General features: G+C 42.5%; 1 protein-coding gene across 1 annotated transcript in view; it reads left to right on the forward strand.

Moving 5' to 3' along the window:
- Positions 1-14,493: 14,493 nt before the first annotated feature.
- Positions 14,494-24,926, forward strand: part of TMOD2 (tropomodulin 2) — a 49,182-nt gene continuing 38,749 nt past the window's right edge. Inside the window, exon 1 of the mRNA XM_046008786.1 lies at positions 14,494-14,629. The gene's annotated coding sequence lies outside the window, so the exon portion shown is untranslated. The remainder of the gene's footprint in view (positions 14,630-24,926) is intronic.

The following is a 24,926-nucleotide window of genomic DNA, read 5'->3' on the forward strand; positions in this document are numbered from 1 at the left end:
AAAGAATAACCACTTTACATTCACCAGGCTGGGAAAAAATTAAGTTTGGCAAGACCAGTTACTGGTGAAGATAAGAATTCTATGCAGTTAAAAAAAAAAAAAAATTCTATGCAGTGATGGGATAAGTACAATTGGTACAACTACTTTGAAAAACACTCCGCCATTATCTTGCAAAACCGTACATGTTCATTCTTACAAACCAGATATTCCAATACTAGAAACTATACATGCTCTATTGAAAACCTTGCACCCACACACCAGGAAAGGTGTGTGAATGTCCATTGTACCATTGTTCAGAATAACAAAAATACGAAACAATCAATTATTCATCAAGAGTAGAATAAATAGGGGCGCCTGGGTGGCTCAATGTGTTAAAGCCTCTGCCTTCAGCTCAGGTCGTGATCTCAGGGTTCTGGGATCGAGCCCCGCATCGGGATCTCTGCTCAGCGGGGAGCCTGCTTCTCTGTCCCTCTCTGCCTGCCTCTCTGCCTACTTGTGATCTCTGTCTGTCAAATAAATAAAATCTTTAAAAAATAAAAAAATTTAAAAAAGAGTAGAATAAATAAAATTGTGCTAAGAGCTTCTTTGAGAAACAGTTCACATGCCATACAGTTCATCCATTTAAAGTGTATGATTCAATGTGTTTTTTTGTATATTCATATTACATTACCTTTTTAAATTGTGGTAAAATATGTATAAAAATAAAATTAACCACTTAAACCATTTTTTAAAAGATTTTATTTTTAAGTAGGCTCTACATCCAATGTGGGGTCTGAATCAAGAGTTGCATCCGCTACCAACTAAGCCAGCCAGGTGCCCCCGACTTTTACCTTTTTTTTTTTTTTTTGAGATTTTATTTATTTACTCAACAGACAGAGATCACAAGCAGGCAGAGGCAGGCAGAGAGAGAAGGGGAAGCAGGCTCCCGACTGAGCAGAAAGCCCGATGCAGGGCTCCATCCCAGGACCCTGGGACCATGACCCGAACCGAAGGCAGAGGCTTTAACCCACTGAGCCACCCAGGCACCCCGACTTTTACCTTTTTTAAGTATACAATTTAGTAGCACTAATTACATTCACAATGTTGTGCAACCATCACCACTAGTTTGTTTTCCAAAACTTTTTTTATTAACTTCAAACAGAAACTTAACAGCTAAGCAATAACTCCCCATTCCTGCCTCCTCAGTCCCTAGTAACCTCTAATCTACTTTCTGTCTCTATGAATTTGCCTATTCTAAATATTTCATGAGTAGAAACTTACAATATTTGCCCTTTTGTGTCTGGCTTATTTTACTTAGCATAATGTCTTCAAGGTTCACCTGTATTGTAGCATGTGTCAGAACACCATTCTGATTAACCTAGAGGGTATTTATTATGCTAAATAACATAAGTCAGACTAAGACAAATACCATAAAATTTCCCTTATACGCGGCATCTTAAAAAAATAGAAACAAATTAGTAAATAGAGAACTGGTGGTTGCTAGAAAGGTGGGAGTGGGGGTATGGGTGAAATAGGTAAAGGGGATTAGGAAGCACAAATTCCCAGTTATAAAGTAAAGAAGTAACAGAGAAATACAGCTAATGATATTGTAATAATATTGTATGGTTACAGATGGTAACTACACTTCTCACAGTGAACACTGAGTATAGAATTGTTGAATCATGATGATGTACCCTGAAACTAATATAACATTGGCAACTACATTTCAATAATAAAAGTCTTTTTAAAAGAATTTCATTTCTTTTTATGGTTGAATGATATTCCATTGTATGGATATATCACAGTTTGTTTGTCCGTTCATCTGTTGATGAACACTTGGGTTGTTTACAACTTTTGGCTATTATAAATAATGCTGCAAAGAACATTGATATGTAAGTATCTGTTCAAGTCCTTGCTTTCAATTTCTTTGGTCAGATACTCTGGAGTGAAATTGCTGGGTCGTACTGTAATTCTATTTAGCTTTTTCAGAAATCACTGAACTATTTCCCACATCCCTTGCACCATTTTACATTCTCACTGGTTATGTGTAAGGGTTCCAAATTCCCCACATCTTTGCCAACAAATATTTTTGCCCAGGTTGTGGTTTGCTTTTTCATTCTGTTAACAGTGTCTTTCTCAAAGCAGAAGTTTTCAACTTCAATCAAGGGCAACTTACCAATTTTTCTTTCATGGGTCTGCTGGTGGTGGTGTATCTAAAAAGGCCTTGCCAATTTCAAAGTTACCTACATTTTCTCCTATGTTATCTTCTAGAAGTTTTACAGTTTGTGTTTTGTATTTAGTCTATGATCCATTTTGAGTTAATTTTTGTGAAGAGCAGAAAGTCTGAACTTAGATCTACTCTTTTGCATGGGGGCGTCCAATTGTTCCAGCACAACTTGTTGAAAAAACTACTCTTTCTTCATTAAATTTTCTTTGCTTGTTGTCAAAGATGAGTTAACCATGTTTGGGTGAGTCTATTTCTGGGGTCTCTATTCTGTTCCACGGATCTATTTGCCTTTCAGCAATGCCACACTATCTTGATTGCAGAAGCTTTATAGTAAGTCTTGAAGTTGGGTAGTGTGAATCCTTTGACTTTGTTCTTCATCAGTATTGTATTGGCTATTCTGTCTTTTGTTTTTCCATATGAATTTCAAAATCAATTCATTGGCATCTACAAAATCACTTGCGGGGATTTTGATTGGGATTGCACTGAATCTACAGACCAAGTTGAGAAGAATTGACATCCTAACAACATTGAGTTTTCCTAACCATGAACATGAAATATCTATTTATTTAGACCTTCCTTGATTTCTTTCATCGGGAATTTTGTTGTGTTCTCTCATGTAGTTATTATATAAATATCTAAGTATTTTTCTTTCTTTGCTTTTTTGGGGGTGGGGGCACTAATGTAAATGGTGTTGCATTTTTTAATTTCAAGTTCCAATTATAAGAAAGCAATTGATTTTTGGATATTAACCTGTATCTACAACCTTGTTATCATCATTTATTAGTTCCAGGGTTTGTTTGTTGTTTTTTTTTTAAAGATTTTATTTATTTATTTGACAGAGAGAGAGATCACAAGTAGGCAGAGAGGCAGGCAGAGAGAGAGGAGGAAGCAGGCTCCCCGCGGAGCAGAGAGCCCGATGCGGGGCTCGATCCCACGACCCTGAGATCATGACCTGAGCCGAAGGCAGTGGCTTAATCCATTGAGCCACCCAGGCACCCGGGTTTGTTTGTTTTCAATGATTTTTGGGGATTTTCTACAAAGACAATTATTTTTTTTTTTAAAGATTTTATTTATTTATTTGATAGAGATCACAAGTAGGCAGAGAGGTAGGCAGAGAGGCAGGCAGAGAGAGAGGAGGAAGCAGGCTCCCCGCCAAGCAGAGAGCCTGATGCGGGGCTCGATCCCAGGACCCTGAGATCACAACCCGAGCTGAAGGCAGAGGCTTAACCCACTGAGCCACACAGGCGCCCCTACAAAGACAATTATATCATCTATGAACAAAGACGGTTTTATTTTTTCTTTTTCAATCTGTATACACCTTTCACCTAACCCTGCTTGTCTTACTGCATTAACTAGGGCTTTTAGTCAATGTTGAACAGAAATGGCAAGAGGAGACAACCTTGCCCAGTTTCTGATCTTAGGGAGAAAGTATCTCCCTTCTCATCATTAAGTATGATGTCATCTGTAGAGTTTTTGTGGCTGTTGTTTATCATATTAAGGTAGTTCCCCTCTATTCCTGTTTTGCTGGGAGATTTTTTATCATAAATGAATGTTGGATTTTGCCAAATGCTTTTCCTGTACCTATTGATATGATTATATGATTATTTTTCTTTAGCCTCTTCATTTCATGGATTATATTTAATTGATTTTTTGAATGTTAAACCAGACTTGCATACCTGGAATAAAATCCCACTTAATGCATAATTCTTATTATACATTATTGGATTAAATCTATTAACATTTTGTTGAAGACTTTTGCATCATTTTCATGGGAGATATTGGCCTGTAATTTTCCTTTCTTTTAATGCCTTTTGTCTTGTTACTAGGGTGATGCTTGGTCTAATAGAACAAGTTAGGAAGTATTCACTGCACTTTTATTTTCTGGAAGACGTTACAGAGAATTGGTATCATTTCTTTCTCAAATGCTTGGTAGAACTCAGAGTGAAATCATCTAGGCTATGCTAAAACTAATAAAAACTATAGCAGAAATAAATTAAATGGAGATGAGAAAAACAGTAGAGAAAACAAAGAAAACCAAAAGTTGGCTCTTTGAAAAGATCAACAAAATTGGCAAACCTTTAGCTAGACTGACCAAGGGAAAAAGAGAAGAGTAAAATACTAAAATTAGGAGTAAAAGAGGGGATATCACCATTGACCTTACAGAAATAAAAAGAATTATAAAAATTATGGAGAATTATATGCCAACAAACTAGATAACTTAGATGAAATGGGTAAATTCCTAAAAAGGCATAAACTAAGGAAACTGACTCAAGAAGAAATATATATTCTGAATATGTGTAGAAAAAGCAAAGAGACTGAGGTTCATTTTTTAAAAATTCCAACAGATGGTACACCTGGGTATTCTCAGTTGGTTAAGCATCTGCCTTTGGCTCAGTTCATGAGCCCAGGGTCCTGTGATCAAGTCCCACAACGGGCTTCTTGCTCAGCAGGGAATCTGCTTCACCCTCTGCCTGCAGCTCTCCTTGCTTGTGCTCTCTCCTCCTCCCCCTCTTTGACAAATAAATAAATAAATAATCTTTTAAAAAGTAAAAATAAATTTCCAACAGATTAAAAAGGTTTATACACCATGACCCATTGGGATTTATCCTAGGAGTGAATAGCTAATTGAACATCTGGAAATCAATGTAATATACCATATTAATAGAATAAAGGGGAAAACCCCATGTGCTCATCTTTACAGATAGAGGAAAAAAGTCTTTGATGAAATTCAACACCCTTTCATGATAAAAATATCAAAGTAGGAATAGACAGAAACCTCCTCAAGCTGATAAGTACTTATGAAAGGATACCATCAAAAAAGAGAAAAAAAAAAAAGAAAGTAAAAAAATACCAAATCCACAGAATGGGAAAAAAATATATGCAAATAACATGTTTGATAAAGGATATATAACCAGAACATATAAAAAAATTTTATAGATCAGTAATAAAAAGATAACCTAATTAAAAAGAAAGAGACATTAAGAAAATAATCCCATTTACAACTACATTAAAAAGAATAAAATAGGGGCTCCTGGGTGGCTCAGGGGGTTAAGCCTCTGCCTTTGGCTCAGGTCATGATCCTAGGGTCCTGGGATTGAGCCCTGCATCAGGCTCTCTGCTCAAGCAGCGAGCCTGCTTCCCCCTCTCTCTGCCTGACTCTCTGCCTATTTGTGATCTGTGTCTGTCAAGTAAATAAATAAAATCTTAAAAAAAAAAAAACAATAAAATATCTAGGAATAAATTTAACCAAGGAGGTGAAAGATCTGTACTCTGAAAACTAACACATTGATGAAAGAAGCTAAAGATAACAAAAATGGATATGTTAACCTCAAGGATTGGAAGAATTAATATTGTTAAAATATTTATAAATTGAAAATGTTTATAAATATATACATTTAAAAATGTTTATAAATGTATATATTTATAAATGTTTATATATGTTTATAAATAAATATAAATGTTTACCCAAAGCAATTTACAGGTTCAATGTAATCTCTATCACAATGTAACAGTATTTTTCACAGGACTAGAACAAAGAATCCTAAAATTTGTATGGAACCACAAAAGACCCCAAATAGCCAAAGCAATCTTGAGAAAGACAAAGCTGGAGGTATCTACAACCCAGATTTCAAGCAACGCTACAAAGCTATCGTAATCAAAACAGTGTCGTATTGGCACAAAAACAGACACACAGATCAATGGAACAGAATAGAGAGTCCAGAAATAAACCCATATTTATATGGTCAACTAATCTAGAACAAAGGAGACAAGAATATCCAATGAGGAAAAAACAGTCTCTTCAATAAATGGTGCTGGGAAAACTGGACAGCTACATGCAAAGGAATGAAATTGAGCCACTTTCTTACATCACATTCAAAAATAAACTCAAAATGGATTAAAGATCTAAATGTAAGACCTGAAACCATAAATCTCCTAAAAGAAAAAAAAGCAATTAACTCTTGGACATCAACCTTAGCAATATTTTTCCGGATCTGTCTCCTTAGGCAAGGGAAACAAAAGCAAAAACAAACCACTGAGACTACATCATGCTAAAAAAAGTTTTACACAGCAAAGCAGACCATCAACAAAATGAAAAACCAACTTACTGAATGGAAGAAGATATTTGTTTTTATTTTTGTTTTGTTTTTTCTTAAGATTTCATTTATTAATTTGGAAGAGAGAGAAGGAGAGCAACAGCATGAGAGAGGGGAGAATGGGAGGGAGAAGCAGAATCCCTGCTGAGCAGGGAGCCCAATTCAGGACTGGATCCTGGGACTCTAGGATCATGACCTGAGCAGAGGCAGTTGCTTAACCAAATGAGCCACCCAGGCGTCCAGGGAAGAGATATTTATAAATTATATATACAATAAGGGGTTAGTATCCAAAATACATAAAGTATTTATACAACTCAACTTTCAAAAGAAAGAAAGAAAGAGAGGAAGAAAGGGAGGAAGAAAGAAAGGAAGGAAAAGAAAAGAAAAATCTGATTTAAAAATGGGCAGAGGACCTGAGGACATGTTTTTCTGAGAAGACACACAGATAGCCAATAGACACATGAAAAGATGCTCAACATCACTAGTTTTCAGGGAAAGACAAATCAAAACCACAAGGAGCACCTCACACCTGTCAGAATGGCTAGTACCAAAAAGGCAAGAAAAAGGGGGTTCCTGGGTGGCTCAGCTGGTTAAATTCTGCCTTTGGCTCAGGTCATGATCCTGGGGTCCTGGGACTGAGCCCCACATCAGGCTCCTTGCTCAGCAGGTAGTCTGCTTCTCCCTTGTCCTCTGCCCCTCTCCCCTGCTTGTGCACTCTCTCTCAAATAAATAAACAAAATCTTTTAAAAAATAAAAAGAAAAGAAATAAGTGTTGGCAAGGATGTAGAGAAAAGGAAAAACATGTACACTGTTGGTGGGAATATAAATTGGTACAACTACTGTGGAAAACAGTATGTGGAGTTTCCTCAAGAAATTAAAAATAGGGGCACCTGGGTGGCTCAGTGGGTTAAGCCACTGCCTTCGGCTCAGGTCATGATCTCAGGGTCCTGGGATCGAGTCCCGCATCGGGCTCTCTGCTCAGCAGGGAGCCTGCTTCCCTCACTCTCTCTCTCTGCCTGCCTCTCTGCCTACTTGTGATCTCTCTCTGTCAAATAAATAAATAAATAAATCTTTAAAAAAAAAAAAAAAAGAAATTAAAAATAGAAATACCATACAATCCAGTAATTCTACTACTAGGTATTTACTTGAAGAAAACAAAAACACTAGTTCAAAAAGAATATGCACCCCTAAATTTATTACAGCAATATTTACAATAGCCAAGATATGGAAGCAATCTTAAGTACCTGCCAATAGGTGAATGGATAAAGACTATGTGGTATATATACACAATGGAATATTATTCAGCCAACAAAAATGAAACTGTGTCATTCATGACAACATGAATAGGCCTCTAGAGCAGCATGGCAAGTGAAATGTCTCAGACAGGGAAAGACAAATACTGTATGATTTCATTTTTATGTGGAATTTAAAACACAAAACAAAACAAACAGAAACAGACATAAATACAGAGAAAAAAACTGACGGTTGCCAAGGAGAGAGGTGAGGGGGGAATAGATGAAATACGTAAAGGGGATTACAAGGTACAAACTTCTAGTTATAAAATAAATAAGTCACAGGACACAGGGAAGACAGCCAATAATACTGTAATACCCATGCATGGCGACAGATGGGAACTACATTTGTGGTAAGCATTTCATGTATAGAATTGTCAAATCACTATGTTGTACACCTGAAAAAAAATTGGGCAAAGGATTTAAATAGACACTTCTCCAAAGAAGATACAAAAATGGCCAATAAGCACATGAAAAAAAGCTCAATATCATTAGCCATTAGAGAAATGCATCTCAAAATCACAAGGGGATACCCACTTCCATTCACTAGGATGCCTGCGGTAAAAACAAAAAGCCATTAAGAAGTGATGGCAGGGGCGCCTGGGTGGCTCAGTGGGTTAAATCCTCTGCCTTCGGCTCGGGTCGTGATCCCAGGGTCCTGGGATTGAGCCCCGCATCGGGCTCTCTGCTCGGCAGGGAGCCTGCTTCCTCCTCTCTGTCTCTCTCTGCCTGCCTCTCTGCCTGGTTGTGATTTCTCTCTGTCAAATAAATAAAATATTAAAAAAAAATTGGTAAAAAAAAAAGTGATGGCAAAGATATGGAGAAATTGGAAACCTCATATATTTCCGGTAAAAATGCAAAATGGTTCAGCTACTTTGGAAAACAGTTTGGCTGTTCCTCAAAATGCTAAACTTTATGTTTAGCATGTTCCATATGACCTGCCAACATTATGCATACGTATATACCCAAGAGAAATGAAAATATGCCCATACAAGATGTACACAACTATGGCTTTTAACACTAGCCATAATACCCAAAATGAGGAACCGACCTAAATGCCCACCAACTGACAAAGAAAATGTGGCATATCCATACAGTGGAATGCTATTTGGCCATAAAAAATAAAGTACTGACATACGCCACCACACAGCTGAACCATGAAAACAGTATGCTAAGTGAAAGAAGGCAGTCTCAAAACCCCACATATTATAGACCTCACTTATGTGAAATGTCCAGACCAAGCAAATCCAGAGAAGACAACATAGATTAGTGGTCCCTAGGGTCTGGCAGTTTGTGGGGAAGGGGAAGGGTCAGCTCATGTATATCGCTTGCTTTTTGGGATTTTGAAAATGTTCTAAAGTTAGTTTGGGTTATAGTTACATAACTCTGTGAATGTACTAAAAACCATTCAATTCTATGCCTTAAAAGGGTGAATTTGTGAGATATTAAATATATCTCAATGAAGCGATTTTAAAACATGTACAGAGAATGGTTTAATAATGGCCCAATGCCCAGCTTCAACCATTATCAATTTGTGACCAAGTTTTTTCATCTATAACCTGATGCTGTCACCCTACTCCACTCTCACATTGGCTTATATTAAAAAACAAACCCCAGATATTATTTCTTCTTCAAATAATCAGTGTGTTTTCAGTAATATTCAGTAGCATCTTTCTAAAAGATAAGGGCTCTTAATAGACTTTTTTTTTTTTTTTAGATTTTTATTTATTTATTTGTCAGAGGGAGAGAGAGAGAGAGAGCGAGCACAGGCAGACAGAGTGGCAGGCAGAGACAGAGAGAGAAGCAGGCTCCCCGCCAAGCATGGAGCCCGATGTAGGACTCGATCCCAGGACGCCGGGATCATGACCTGAGCCGAAGGCAGCCGCTTAACCAACTGAGCCACCCAGGCGTCCCAGATAAGGGCTCTTTAAAAAAAAAAATACTGTACCATTATCACATCTAAAAACTTAATATCTTCATATAATCAAATATCCCGTGTTTCCATGTTGTCCCTCAATTGTCTCATAAATTTTGATTTTTTTAGCAGCTGTTCAAATCTAGATCTGCTACATACTGCATTTCATTCTCTTATGTTTCTGTGTATCCATAAACCCTCCCCCTCTTTTGTTTTTCTTGCAATTTATTTATTGAAGGATTGGGTTGTCGTGTAGAGTTTCCCACATTCTGGATTTTGCTGATTGCATTACTGTGATGTCATTTAACATGATCACTATTCGACAGTGATTCACTTTTAGATGCTTGCTGCCAAGTACACTATAAATGTGACTTCATATTCATCAACATAGTTGCCACGCCTTAGTGCTTACCAGGCACCAGATCCTTGTAGCATACTTGACACAAATGATCCCATTTAACTGGTAAAACAACTCCATGTGGTATTATTACCCCAGTCTGGAGATAAAGAAAATGAGGCTTAGAGAGGTTCAAAAAAAGTGGTCCCAGTCAACCCCTGAGGCAGTGAACATCTTGTCACAACCAAGGTCTGTCTGATGTTACAACCCATACTTCTATCCATTACATGACAATGACCCCATCTTTTGCCTGTGGCTGTGGTTGTTTTTGTAAACTCTAAGAAGTAGTCCTTCAGTCCACCCAAAGAACTTACTTTTACATATTATCTGTAATACTTAGGATGCTTTCAGCTTCAAGCAACAGAAAACATCTCAAAGTGACTCAGCAATAAGGGCATTTGTTATCTCATAGAACAAGAAATCCAGGGGCGCCTGTGTGGGTCAATGGGTTCAGCATCTGTCTTCAGCTCAGGTCTTGATCCCAGGGTCCTAGGATGGAGCCCCTGCTCAGCAGGGAGTCTGCTTCTCCCTCTTCCTCTGCCCCTCTCCCCTGCTTGTCTTTCTCTCTCTGAAAAAAATAAAATATTTTTTAAAAAAAGAAAGGAAAAAAAAAGAAATCCAGAAGTGGGACAGTAGCAGGTCTGATTGATTTGGTGACTTAACAACATCACAGACCCAGGTTCATTCTATCTCTTTACCCTGCCATCACTGATGTGTTGGCTCTGTCCTAAGGGTCAAGTTTCAGGTAACAGAGCCAGAAGCAACAATACCCATTAGAGATGGTGGCATGTTTCCTGTACGTCTCTGTTGCTTTTTTTTTTTTTTTTTAAGATTTTATTTATTTATTTGACAGAGAGATCACAAGTAGGCAGAGAGGCAAGTAGAGAGAGAGGAGGAAGCAGGCTCCCCGCCGAGCAGAAAGCCCGATGTGGGACTTGATCCCAGGACCCTGAGATCATGACCTGAGCCAAAGGCAGAGGCTTAACCCACTGAGCCACCCAGGCGCCCTGTATGTCTCTGTTTAAGAGCAAGTAAAATCTTTCCCAGAAGGTTTTCAGCACACCTTTCCTCAGGTTTCAGTGACAAAACTGGGTCATATGCCCACCTATAACCTCTCACTAGCCAATCAAGAGGATCTTATTCCCCTTGCCCATGGTAGTTTAGGAGTGTACCTCTGAGATGGTAATAGGATCACCTTCCTTGGTGGGTCAACACCTATAAAGGCTTCTGCAAAGAAGAAGAGGGGTAAATGGATGTTGAGTGGGCAAGCAACAGTATTTGCTTCATGTTCCTAATGAGCTATGCTACATAGTCCATTGTGAATAACGCAAATACTTCTTTATAAGTGCCACACAGAATTTTTTACTTTCTTTCAAGTGACATTTACTGTTGAGCTATCAGCTTTCTTGCCTGCACAAAGACACGAGATAAGATTATATGTAAGGTCTCTCCCAGCTCTAGCTGTTTCAATTTTACATTTTGGAAAAAGCAAGTTCAAAAATTAAACCTACAAGATATGGGGACGCCTGGGTGGCTCAGTGGGTTAAGCCACTGCCTTCGGCTCAGGTCATGATCCCAGGGTCCTGGGATCAAGTCCCACACGGGGCTCCTTGCTTGGCATGTAGCCTGCTTCTTTCTCTGCCTCCGCCTGCCACTCTGCCTGCTTGTGCACTCACTCACTCTCTCTCTCTGACAAATAAATAAATAAATAAATAGACCTACAAGATATGGTCCAGAAATGATGATGGGTTTCGGCTGCCAAGTTCCTAGGCACGGCTGATTTCCTTCTAGCCGTTAAAAAGTTTTAGACATGGGTATTAGATTTAAAGAACTAAACAAACTGGAACTGATCATATCTTTCCATTAAGTTTTAACATTAAAAATAGAAAGGTTAAAGGACTCCTGGGTGGCTCAGTTGGTTAAGCGACTGCCTTTGGCTCAGGTCATGATCCCGGAAGCCCGGGATCGAGTCCTGCATCAGGCTCCCAGCTCCATGAGGAGTCTGCTTCTCCCTCTGACCTTCTCCTCTGTCATTCTCTCTCTCACTCTCTATCAAATAAATAAATAAAATCTTAAAGAAAATAGAAAGGTTAAATGTTCTACCTTCCTGCATCTTCTGTTAACATCTACTAGCTTCTAGCCCTCATGCTACAGACAGAGTTTAATTAGAAGATCTTTTTCAGGGGTGCCTGGGTGGCTCAGTGTGTTGGGCCACTGCCTTCGGCTCAGGTCATGATCTCGGGGTCCTGGGATCGAGTCCCGCATCGGGCTCTCTGCTCAGCAGGGAGCCTGCTTCCTCCTCTCTCTCTGCCTGCCTCTCTGCCTACTTGTGACCCCTCTCTGTCAAATAAATAAAATCTTAAAAAAAAAAAAAGATCTTTTTCATAACTTTCTTCCTTTCACTTGGTGTCAGCATCCTCCTGGAGCTCATACATGGCTCTGTGACTGTCAGAGCTCTTCTACCTTTGCTTTCACTGCCAACTATGACTTTAACTTAAGAAATCATTTCTATCCCTGCTACCTTTCAGAGACTTCATCTGAAGTAATTCTCCATTCATTTCATCACACACAGGCATTTTCCTTGTGGAGGACCACAAGAACACCAAAAAGAAAGATGGTACACCACTGATATTGTTGTTATATCAAACCTTTGCTACTCTTTCTTTCAATATGAATAAAATTGCTTTATTTGAGTTTATGCCTACCATCAGTTTTCTCTGGGAAAACTGCTGGCTTGATTTGTAAGTAGTTCCATTCTTATTTAACAGAGGCTATGATTTGTGATAAATGCACAATATGAAAAAGTCAAAGATATCATAGATCTCCCAGGACATTTGGAATAACAAATGATAGGGAAACGTGGGAGCGTGATTTAAGTGGGTTTGTTCATACCTCCATTTCATTTCATTATTTCCAGATCAGATGTGCCATTCTGGTAAAGAAGCCCAGGGTGCAATCCATTACCACCGTGGAAAGTGGAAGGCACCTCCTGTGTGCCATTGTTCATCCCATTAGTCCCAAGAGCTTTAGAGAATTAACTTTTCTGGGGAAGGCACGGCCCTGTTTGAAATGTACAAAGGAAAGAGTGCTGAGGGTGCCTCTTTGAGGAAGGCAGAGAATGTGCAGGGTGGAAGGAGAGGAGATAGGCTTAATAATCAACTAGATGACCTTGAGCAAGTCCTATCACCTCTCTGTACCTCTTAGAAATCTGGGGGAAAGCCTTACTCTGTATCTCACAGATTGCTGCCAAAATCAAGTGAGAACACGAACAGGAAAGTATTTTCACAAATGCAAAATTATGTTATTATTTTCGAATATGGATTTTCCTCTGCGTTTTTCTTTTTCTTTTTCCTTTCTTTCTTTTTTCTTTTCTTTTTTTTTTTTTTTTTGCCACATGATAACTGACGGGTCATGCCAGATTATGAAGCATTCACCCTTTGACTGTTTCAGGCAGATTACACCAGCAATGTTATATCCATCCCTTTGGTTTATTTTCCTTCCATCACATCCCTAAGACGCAAATCTCACCATAAGGTGAACTACTGCATAGCAGCTACTTCACAAAAGTCAACATACTTAAACTGTCCAGATAAATGCTATATACAAGAGTTGTGCTAGAAGTATGCAAAAGGGGTTCAAAAAGGAGTGAGAGCACATCTAATTAGAGAAAGCGTCTGAAAGATAATCCCATCATGCCACGGATTTTAGGAATTTCTGCCTTAGTCCCGTGTGACCGCATCCCACTTTCATGCTTCAAAGACAAGAGCGTATTTTCTCTATCTTTGTAGCTCCCAAGAACCCGGCAGAGAGAACATTTCAGAGCGTTCGGGGTGAAGTGAACCGGCTAAACGCGAGGTGGGTTTTAACATTTTTCTACCCAGCCCAATGAAGCTCACCTATTTTTAACTTAGTATTTATAGGTGGGTCTTTCCAGGCAAGATATGTGCCCGGGAACACCCCTGTAACTCCCAAGGAAGAAACTTCATTGCGGGTGTGTTAAGTGCCCAGCACAGCTGCTTTCATATATGCAACTAATATGGGGTTCGTCCTCAAAATGTATCTTCAGGCTTTAAGTCCACTTTACGGACGATGATGCCAATACAACATAGGCTGTGTTGTCCAGTCTAACATCTAGTAAAAGCCACTGCGTGTGCATGAGCTCTTCAACACCCTGACCCCCAAACTTTAAATCAGCCTCGCTCAACCCCACCTGCTTACCTCCCTCCTTGCAGGCACCTGACCTAGCTACTGCTCCTTCCCGCGTCCCCGCCCCAGGCCCCAGTAAAAACTAGATCTTAAGGCTTGCGCGTCGAGATGTTCACTCACCCAACTGCTCCTCACAGGCTTGAAAAACCTTTGTCACCCACCCTATCCGCAGCCCCGAGCTTCTCAAAAGAGCCAGCACAGCGTTTTCCCAAGGCTGAGGTCCTCGTCGCCTGCAGGGCGGTGACGGGGTCGGGACGTGGATTCCGGGAGAGGACACCTGCAGGGGAGGTCCGGATAGGGGGTCCCGCCTCCGCTCGGCCGGGGCGCGCCGCCGCGAACTACGCTTCCCAGGCTGCTCCGCTGCCGCAGCGCGCCCCGGCGCCGCGCCCGGCCGGGAGCCGCCTGTTGATCGCGCGCTCGCCCCGGCCACTGCGCCGCCGCTGCTCGGCGGTCCCCGCTACCTCGGGGCAGACGGACGCACGGCCTGCACCGCCGGCTCCGGGATGGGCGCACGGACGGGTGAGCGCGCGGGGGTGCGGGGGCAGGCCCGGGCGGGGCACGCTATACCCGGCCCGCGGCGCGGGGGTGGCCGCGCCCTCCCTGCGGGCTGGAGGATGCTCCGCAGCGTCCGCGCCTGACCCGGCGGGCGCCCAGAGCCGGGGCCGCCGGTGGCCTCCCTCCGCGGCCGGGTGAGCTGTGCGGGGCGGCGCGGGCGGGAGGCGCCCCCGGGGTGTGGGTCCCACGCTCCGCACTGCGGCTCCGCAGCCTCGGCAGCCCGCCGGGCCGCTGCAGTGAGGGCGCGGTCTCCTGCCTTCCTCGCGCTGCGGGGCTGGGTTTTTCCACGCTGGGCTTTGTTCCCCGCTTTCCCCTCTCCTGTGCCTGTTAGACAAGCTCCTGGAGCCCGGTGCGCCTCACCGCATCGTTGCAGCGGGCGACGGGGAAGGGTGTATTCCCGCAGGCGTCTTACGACCCCTGGAGCTGTCACCCGCGGGGCATTTCGGCCTCTGGGAAAGCGGCATTCAGGGAGCGGCCTGATGCAGGTCATCGAGACCTTTATTTTTCCTGGTTAAAGTCATGGTAGCTTGTGCTCCCTGAGCCTTCCTAAATTGTCCCTGTTGATCTGCAGAAATGAAGATGGATTTAAAAAATAATAATATTAATAAATAAGTTCCTAATGGGAATTTTTACTTAAAGCGTTCCAAGGCGGGAAGGTGATGCAGGCAAAATGCAAATTAGCGTTGAAGGAGGCCGCGAGTGCTATGGCATCATCTTGCCCATTAAACAGCCAAATCACAAGGCACTTGGGAAGGGAACGAAAAGAACATCAGAGGAGGTATTTTTCAAATCAGGTTCCTGTCCTATATCTACCATTAAGGAGCTGAGGGACTCTGGGCAAGCCCCTTGACCTGAGTCTCTCTATGCATGTAAAATGGGGCGTTTGGGCTGCATGATTTCTAAACCTCTGTTCTTCCAAGATTGTCATATCAGGGGACTGAAGAGATGAGGTTGTGTCTGTTCAACACCATTACAAAAAGCCTGATTGTGACAGAACGAGCGGCTTTACCCTAGTGAGGAAATATTTTTCAAGGCTCTGGCAATCTGATTTTTTAAAGAAATAAAACTGATTTTCTCTATCTACTTTCTTCAGTCAACTGAATAAATAGGTATTATAGCCACTTTATTGTTCGCAGAGCTGTAAATTGGTGGGCAACATGGTTTCTTTGTGTTTGTTTTTAATTTGCTGAAGGTGAAGTCATGAGGTGGGCGGGTTAATGGAGAAGCAAATGGCTCCCCCAGTCCCGGCTAAAGTGGTCAGATGTGGTCAGCAAAGACATGGGGGAAAGCCCCAGCAAGAAGTAACCAGAGAGCAGATGCGCTAAGGAAAGAGAGGATGAGTACTGATGGGTCATTGTTTGAATAATACACAATGAAAGGAATATAAGAACCAGAAAACCAGTGCTAAGCAAAGCCTAACATAACCAATTCAGGCAGGGACTCATCCATGGGTTCAAAACCTTTGAGTGAGAGGTTTTTGGAGAATAGGATTATCTCACATGGATTACCTCGAGAAAATGGGTCCTTACAATGGAAAGATGAGGAGGTCATCACCTCAGCCTAGTGATCAAGCTTACCAGCATCTATTAAGAGTCTCCTGTTGGGATACAATAAGATCATGACTTCACCTATGCAGTGTTCCTGACAAAAAGACTGGAAAGTCTAATTTGGGAGGGTGGGGAGTTTTGTAGATTAAAATACTCAAGTGGTATAACAACAATTTGAGATGCGTAAACTTTGGATCCTAGATCAGAAAAAAAAAAAATACACACACACACACACACACACACACATATGTATATATATATAATCCTTTATCAATATATATTGCTAAAAGATTATTTGGAGACAATTGGAAAATTTTAACAGGGACTACATATTATATAATATGATGGAATTACTTTTCATTTTCTGAGGCACAATAGTGGTACTGTGGTTATGTAGGACACTGTCCTTCTTCGTGTGAGGTGCAGGTATTAGAGGAAATGTGTGGTGATATCTGCAACTTTCAGCTAGTTCAGGGACAAGTCTAAGGGTGGGGGAGCAAGCTCAGGAAATGTGGCAAAATGACAGTGAATTGAAGAGAATAGTACACAAGTATTTGTTGTAACGTTCTTTTATCTTTTCATTAAGTGTGGACTTTTTAAATTAAAGTGGGAGAGAGCGGGGTGTCTGGGTGGCTTAGTGGTTGGAGCCTCTGCCTTTGGCTCGGTCATGATCTCAGGGTCCTGGGATCGAGCCCCAAGTCGGGCTCTGCTCAGCAGGGAGCCTGCTTTCCCCTCTCTCTCTGCCTGCTTCTCTGCCTACTTATGATCTCTCTCTCTCTGTCAAATGAAAAAATAAAACCTTAAAAAATAAAAATAAAAAAAATAAAGTGGGAGGGAGCAATGAATTAGAGAGTATATAAAGAGAAAGAATTGTAGAGAACTAGTTGGTTAGTGACACACCGCTGCAGTGAATCTGTGGCTTTGAGTTACCAGGATTTACATCCTGTTGGAGGTGTGAGGGGGCTTAGGACAAATTCCCTTTCTTGGTTTGTTTTGGCTACTCTCAATCATTTATTCTTTTTTTTTTTTTAAGATTTTATTTACTTATCTGACAGAAAGAGAGCAGAAGTAGGGGGAGCGGCAGGCAGAGGGAGAGGGAGAAGCAGGCTCCCCACTGAGCAGGGATCCTGACGTGGGGCTCGATTCCGGGACCTGGGGATCATGACCTGAGCCATAGGCAGATGCTCAACCCACTGAGCCACCCAGGCGCCCCACAATCATTTATTCGTAAGATACTGCATCCGCAGGGGCGCCTGGCAGGCTCAGTCGATAGAACGTGCATCTCTTGTCTCGGGATTATGAGTTCAAGACCCATATTTAGGTGTGGAGCCTACTTTAAACAAAAGAAAGAAAGGAAGGAAAAAAAAAAAAGATACTGCATCCCCTAACTTCAACCTCCATTAATAATTCCCAAACCTTTGAAATATTAGCTCTACTCAAGAACCATCCATGGGGCGCCTGGGTGGCTCAGTGGGTTAAAGCCTCTGCCTTCGGCTCGGATGGTGGTCCCGGGGTTCTGGGATCGAGCCCCGTGTCGGGCTCTCTGCTCAGCCTGCTTCCTCCTCTCTCTCTGTCTGTCTCTCTGCCTGCTTGGGATCTCTGTCAAGTAAATTTAAAAGAAAAAAAATCTTTAAAAATATATAAAAGAAGAAGAAGAAGGAGAAGGAGAGGGAGAGGGAGAGGGAGAGGGAGAGGGAGAAGAAGGAGAAGAAGAAGGAGAAGAAGAAGAAGAACAAGAACAAGAACAAGAAGAAGAAGAAGAAGAAGAAGAACAAGAAGAAGAAGAAGAACAAGAAGAAGAAGAAGAACAAGAAGAAGAAGAACAAGAAGAAGAAGAAGAAGAAGAACAAGAACAAGAACAAGAACAAGAAGAACAAGAAGAACCATCCTGAAAGCACTGTCCCTTTCCTCTCTACATTCAAGATTTATGTCCATATAGAAGGAAGTTCCCAGTAGTGGTTCTTTTTATTTTGAGTTAGGGGAGTGTTAGGGGAAAGAACAGATCCAGACTTTTATAGAACAGAAGGTGTAGGGTTTCCTCTCATTTTCTTTATTTGTAAATCACATACATCCAAATCGTTTCTTATAGACTATAAGTGGTTCATAGAGGTTCGTAGAAGGCATGTGCAGAAAAGACTTCTTGTTGCCAGGCCAGGAAAACAAAATCAACTCTTAAGATACAACACAGTTTTATACAGAGCCTTTTGCTGCAAAGAGACTTTTGCTATACCTGGAGTATACATATTTCTGCTTTTACGTTTTGCCTCCTGTTTCAGCATCAATGCTACCCCCCTCTCTTTAAGTATGTCACTAGGTTTCCCCTATTGACTTCTGGTTGGAGTGGTAGTGAGAAGGTCAGTTCTAGGACTGTGGGTAATAGGAGCTCATGAAACAGGACACAAGGCCAGCTGTGCTAAGCCTGGATATGAGTAAGGAGCAAATCTGAGGCACCACCCTATGAGGCCTCTCATCAGAGCAGTTGGAGGGGTCTAGAGTCTGGTAAACTGGGCTGCTGTTCAGCCCATACGTGCAGGGATAGCCATCCCTGTTGTTTAGAGCTGACAACCATTCTGACTAGGCAGTGCCCATTCCATACCATTCACTAAGTCTTTTGCATATCATCTTGATAAGTAGTCATGAGTCAAGGTGCCCGTAGTACCAGTACGGCACAACAAAACATTGATCAAACCTGGCTGGAATACAGATGCTGGAGTAAGAGACAAGATAGGTGAGTCAAAGACTACATAAGCCAGCGGGAGCCAGAAGGGCACGGGAATCAAAAGACAGAAAGTAGAGAACCCATAGTGCTCGTCCAGAAGTGAGAAACCATCAACTTCCAAAGGCAGTGTGAGCCAACAGACACACATACCCATGTGCAAGGCAAGGAAATGGAAGTCGGGATATGGGGGCGCCTCAGAAAACAGAGAATAGGGCCAGACAAAGGGATCGAGCAGCAGCAGGAAGTAGCACCTGCCAAGAGAGTGAGAAACCAGGTAGCAGTCTAGGCAGAGAGTCTCAGACTTCCATGCTAAGGAGCTTCTGCCCCCATCAGGAAGCTTCTTGACTGCTTCCTGCCAAGGGGGAAATCTATCTCCGCCTTTGGCCAGCCTCTGCATAGTGGCTTACTACACCTGGCAACGCTGACCCAGGGCTCTTAGAAGATGCTGCCTCTCTGTATTCAACAGATCCTGACAAGGATAACAGAGGGAACAGATACCCTAAATAAAAGACTTCCCAGACCACGGACAAAAGAGAAATGACTTTGACTGAGGGTTTGTATGTGTGTGTGTACTAGGCACGGTTTAATAAATAGGGCTGCTCATTTTGACTTTGGTTCCATGTCTTTGCGTATAGGCATTGCTCCTAGTGCACACATTATCACGTTAAGCATCACCTCCGCCTTCTGAGATGAATACTGCTCTTTGACCTTTTTACAGAGGAAGGAACAGAGGCTTGGAGAAGTTTCACTTGCACTCAGACCTGTAATGATCACACCCAGGGCTGGTTATCTCCAAGGCCCCTGCTTTAAGTCTTCTGAACCCGGAGAGGGGTGGTTCACTGGTGGGCACATTGTTTTAAAAGGAGACTGTTTTCAAGCAGAATTTGAGCCATGGCAATTTTTGTGTGATAAGTTTGGGAAGTTAAGATCAAATAGTCTCAGATACAAACTCTTCATTCTGGTAAGATCTGTTCCTCATTCCCCCTTCAGCTTATTCCCTTCAATTGACCTCTCATACTTTTTGCCTGAAACTCCTTCTTATCTTGCCCCATTCTCTGTCCTTCATCCTCTGCAAGTATTCCCAGAATATGGTAGGAGCCATTTGGTTTTTTAAAAAAAGAGAGACATGACTGGGCCATCTTCAAATAGCTTGATTTGGGGGCACATGGGCAGCACAGTCAGTTAAGTGTCTGCCTTTAGCTTAGGTCATGATCCCAGGGTCTTGGGATGGAGCCCCATGTCTGGCTCCCTCCTCAGCAGAGAGCCTGCTTCCTCTGCCCCTCCCCCTGCTTGTGAACACACACACACACACACACACACACACACTCTCTCTCTCTCTCTCTCTCTCTCTCTGTCTCTCAAATAAAATCTTTTTTAAAAATCCAAATAGCTAGATTTTAAAACAGGCTGTGTGTTTTGTATACATTTTGTATTTACCCACAGCTAGAAAGGAATTAAATACATAGGAACAACTCATGTCTTGTTGGAGAATATGATGATATGTTGATTTTGTTCTAATTTACTAATTTTAGAAAAATGTAGATATGACCCTCATGCACTTTGGTTCCATGATTATTTAAAAATAATTATGAAATATTAAATTTTTATAATAGAGAATAATAAATTCTCATTTCCCTGTCCCTACTTGGGAATAAATCATCACCACTATAGTTGAAGCCCAAGTCCCCTTTCTCCAGGCAATACCCCCTCTCCCATCGAGTGTGGTTTGTCTTTTCCATGTGCAGTCCTATGTCGCTTTCCTAGAAATGTACATCCTCTGACATAACTTATGGCACTGTTTTGCCAGTTTAAAAAACTTTTCACTAGTTTTTTACTAGGTTTTTCAGAGTATTTTTTGTTTACTCTTCTGCAAAAATTAGTCTCTGGTTTGGACAGGGTTTAATAAATAGGGCTGCTTGTTTTGACAGTGGTTCCAAGTCTTTGTGTCAAAGGCTGGCCACTTGGTGTGGTAACTGATTTTTCCTCTTTCATCCTGCAGTTATTCGAATAAGGCAGTGAAAATTGAAGCAAAGAAAGCTATACTTCTTGTTTTCCTTACTAGAGCCTGTGTCTTTGGGTAACCGAAGAGTTATTAGGGGGCCCAAGCATTCTACCTTTAGCTCTAGTCCTTACTCCTGTCTTCTGTGTTCCTAACTGCCTTGGTGTACACCTCCACCTGGACTCCGGGAAGCCTTGCTGGGCACTTGCTTCATTCCAGCATGTGCGTCAGTATCTTGTTGCCTGCTGAGCGCTTGCCGTGGGACAGACACTCTGCCGGAGGTGACGCTGCTGCGGTGCTTTGTGCAGACTTTCTACTGTGGCATTGCCAACAGGAGGAGAGAACAGATGTGAACCCTTGTGGGGCCCAGGCGGGAGCTACAGCAGGCCAGCCAGCCATGAGCCAGAAATCTGCAGTTTGACCTTAAAAGTTCTGTGAATGCTGCATTCTTCTCCACAGTATGTCTGTATTTTGTATTAAACAATAGTAATTGGCTCTTCCCCAAATCTTCAACTCAAAGTTGTGCTCCAGGAGGATGCACTATTTTTTTTCTCCTCTGGCTTTGACATCCCCTCATTTATGCAACATATGCAATTTGTCTTAACAGGTACTGTTACATAGTATTAACATGTTATTGTAACTACTCGCCCTACTAACCTGTAAACTTGGTTGAGGCACAGGGTATCATTTATTTAGTTCACTGCTCTTGTCCCAGCAGTATCTGGAAATCATGGGCTTTCAGTAGATACTTGTTGAATGAATATACAAACCTGAGCTTGCGAAGCCTAAGAATATAAAGAATTACCATGTTGACCCTGTCCTCTGGGAATTCATGGTATAGTTGAAGAGAGAACCATATATGTAACAAACATGAAAAGAATAACGAGAGAGCAAGAGATGAACACCAAATTGGTGACATAGGCAATGTGAATTTAGGAAGAGGAGCAATTTCTGTGGTCTTAGGTGGCCTCAAAAATTTCCATGACACAGAGTAGAGGCACTGCATATAGTGGAATGAGCTCTGGACCAGGGGGTCACTTCACCTCTGTGCTCATTTTCTTCATTTGCATTTGTGGGATGCCTGCTTTGAATCAAGACTTGTGTTGGGGTGCCTGGGTGGCTCATTCAGTTAAGTGTCTACCTTTGGCTCAGGTCATGATTCCAGGGTCCTGGGATGGAGCCCTGCGTCATGCTCCCTGCTCAGTGGGAAGCCTGCTTCTCCTCTCCCACCTGCTGTCCTCGCTCTCTCTGTCTCTCTCTCTCTCACTCCCAAATAAATAAATAAAATTAAAAAAAAAACAAAACTTGTGTTGGGAGCCAGAATTATAACAGTGAATAAAACTGATATAGTTCCCATCCTCCCAGAGATTAGCAAGGAAGATAGAGATAAAACAAGCAATGGTAATAAAGTCAAAAGCAGTGATCAAGGAGTATGCCATAGGGGAGAGAAGTGACCCAGACCTCGTCTTGGTGTCTAAACAAGGCCTCCCTGAGGAACTGAAGATTACATGAGACCAGAAGATGAATACATCGTATTCAGCCAAGGAGGGTGGGGGTCATTAGTACTCTGAGCAGAGCGAGTGGCATAAGGCACGATCCAGGAATTGGAAGTGGTCCAGGAGGCTGGAGCCAGGAGGAGATGGGGAGTGTGGTGCAGGATAAGGCTGATGAGGAGGACAGGGGCCAGACTGTGAATCTGATCCTTATCCTCAAGGCAGTGGGAAGCCCTGGAGAATTTTAAGTAATAGGGCAAAGTTGTTAAAAAAGGTCACTTTGGGGGCGCCTGGGTGGCTCAGAGGGTTAAAGCCTCTGCCTTCAGCTCAGGTCATGATCCCAGGGTCCTGGGATCGAGCCCTGCATCGGGCTCTCTGCTCGGCAGGGAGCCTGCTTCCTCCTCTCTCTCTGCCTGCCTCTCTGCCTGCTTGTGATCTCTCTGTCAAATAAATGAATAAAATCTTAAAAAAAAAAAGGTCACTTTGACTGTTTGCATGGAGAATGGATAGAGAGTGGGTAAGGCTAGATGTGGCAGAGCAGACAAGTCCAGTGGGTGGATTCCAACATGTTTAGGTAAGGACAGAACTTGGTGATTGATGGGGAGGGGGAGGAGACAAGGAAAAGATGGTGTCAAGGATGGCTCCCTGGTTTCTTGGCACCAACTGGAAATTCTAGAGTAGGGGAAGCTGTTTGGGAGGACAAATGAGAGTCCTCAGAGGTGCTTAAGGGAGCCAAGTGAAGATGTTGGTTTGGCAGCTAGAAATATTTGGATCTAGCCCTCAGGAACGAGGTCTAGGACAAAGATAGGGATTTTGGGGATCTTTAACATATGGATTATAGTTAAAAGTTTGGAGGCAGTGAGTTCCGCCAGGGAGAATGATAGTATAAGAAGAGAATATCTAAAACAGGACTATGGGAGCGCCTGGGTGGCTCAGTGGGTTAAAGCCTTTGCCTTTGGGTCAGGTCATGATCCCAGGGTCCTGGGATCGAGCCCTGCATTGGTTCTCTGCTCAGCAGGGAGCCTGTTTCCTTCTCTCTCTCTCTCTGCCTACTTGTGATCTCTCTCTCTCTGTCTCTCTATCAAATAAATAAATAAAATCTTTTTAAAAAAATAATAAAACAGAACTATAGAGGATGCCAGCATTTCAAGTGGAGGAAGAGGAATTGCCACAAGACACCGAGACAGAGTGAGCAGGGAAGTGAGGGAAAACTGTCTCCGCCACCAGACTGGCTGATCTCTAAGGCCTCAGTCGCCTCTGACATGCTGTGGTCCTGCAGAGCTGGGATTTGAGCCAGATCTCAAAAGCAAAGCATATGGATAGGCCATGAGAACAGAGAAGGGCATTCCAAGGAATACTACTCTATCAGCCAAAGTCCCAACAAGAAACAGAAGACACACTCAAACCGAATAATTTGAAGAAGTTTTAATAAAGAGGCTATTCACAAAAATGTGGGGTGGGTTTCGGGAATGCAGGATGGCAGAACTCAGGCACGGGCCACAACAGAGACCCTTCACCACCCCAGGCCTAGAGTCTGCTGAAGGGGAGAGCAGCTGTGGCATTCTGGACCAGCCTCCCTCTCTCCCTGCCCTCTGGCTTCTCACCAGGGCCTGCTGTTGGCCAAACGTGGGCCCAAGAGCAAGAGAGCCTGTGGGTGTAGTTTGAATATGTTATGTTCCTGGGGCATGGAGCAAGGTGGAGAGTGGATGTAGAGGGACAAACAGAAGATATCTGGAACAATTATCTTGAAAAATGGAAATATATGGGAAAGAGTGTTTTCGTTTTCTGTTGCTGCTGTCACAAATTCAGTGGCTTCAGGCAATGGGGATTTGTTACATTGCAGTTTTGGAGGTCAGAAATCCAAGACTGGTGTCACTGGCCCAACGTCAAGGTGTCAGCAGGTCTGTGCTCCTTTCTGAAAGCTCTGGAAGAGAAGCCATTTCCCTTTTTTCCCCAGCTTCTAGAGGCCAGCTGCATTTCCTGGCTCTCAGCCCCTTCCTCTGTCATCTTCAGAGCCAGGAATCACATCACTGGACCTTCTGCTCCTGTCCTCACACCTCTGGCTCTCCTGCCTGCCTCTTCCATCTTTTAAGAGCCCTTGTGATTCTGTTGGACCGACCCAGATAATCCAGGATAATCTCCCTATTTTAAGATCCTTGATTTAACCCACCCGGTCCCTTTTGCCAGGTAAAGTAGCGTATCCCCAGGTCCCAGAGGACTCCAGCTTGGACATAGGTAGGGGGTCATTATCCTTCCTGTCACAGGGAGCCAATAAGCCTTCTGGCTGGAATAGAGTAACTCCCTGGGAAAGTAATGAAGACAGAAAGCAGAAAGTGCAAACTGAAGCCAAATTGTGGGAGTTTTGGATGCTAGACTGTCTGAATTTCATTCTGTAGACAAGAGGGAGCCATTGTAAGTCCTTACCCAGAGAAGTGGCTTTTTAGCAGTGTAAAGAGAGATGACCCGATTGTGGTGTTCTGGTGGCTCAGAGGGAAGAACAGAA

This window comes from Meles meles, chromosome 6, assembly GCF_922984935.1.
Source record: "Meles meles chromosome 6, mMelMel3.1 paternal haplotype, whole genome shotgun sequence".
NCBI classification, from domain to species: domain Eukaryota; kingdom Metazoa; phylum Chordata; class Mammalia; order Carnivora; family Mustelidae; genus Meles; species Meles meles.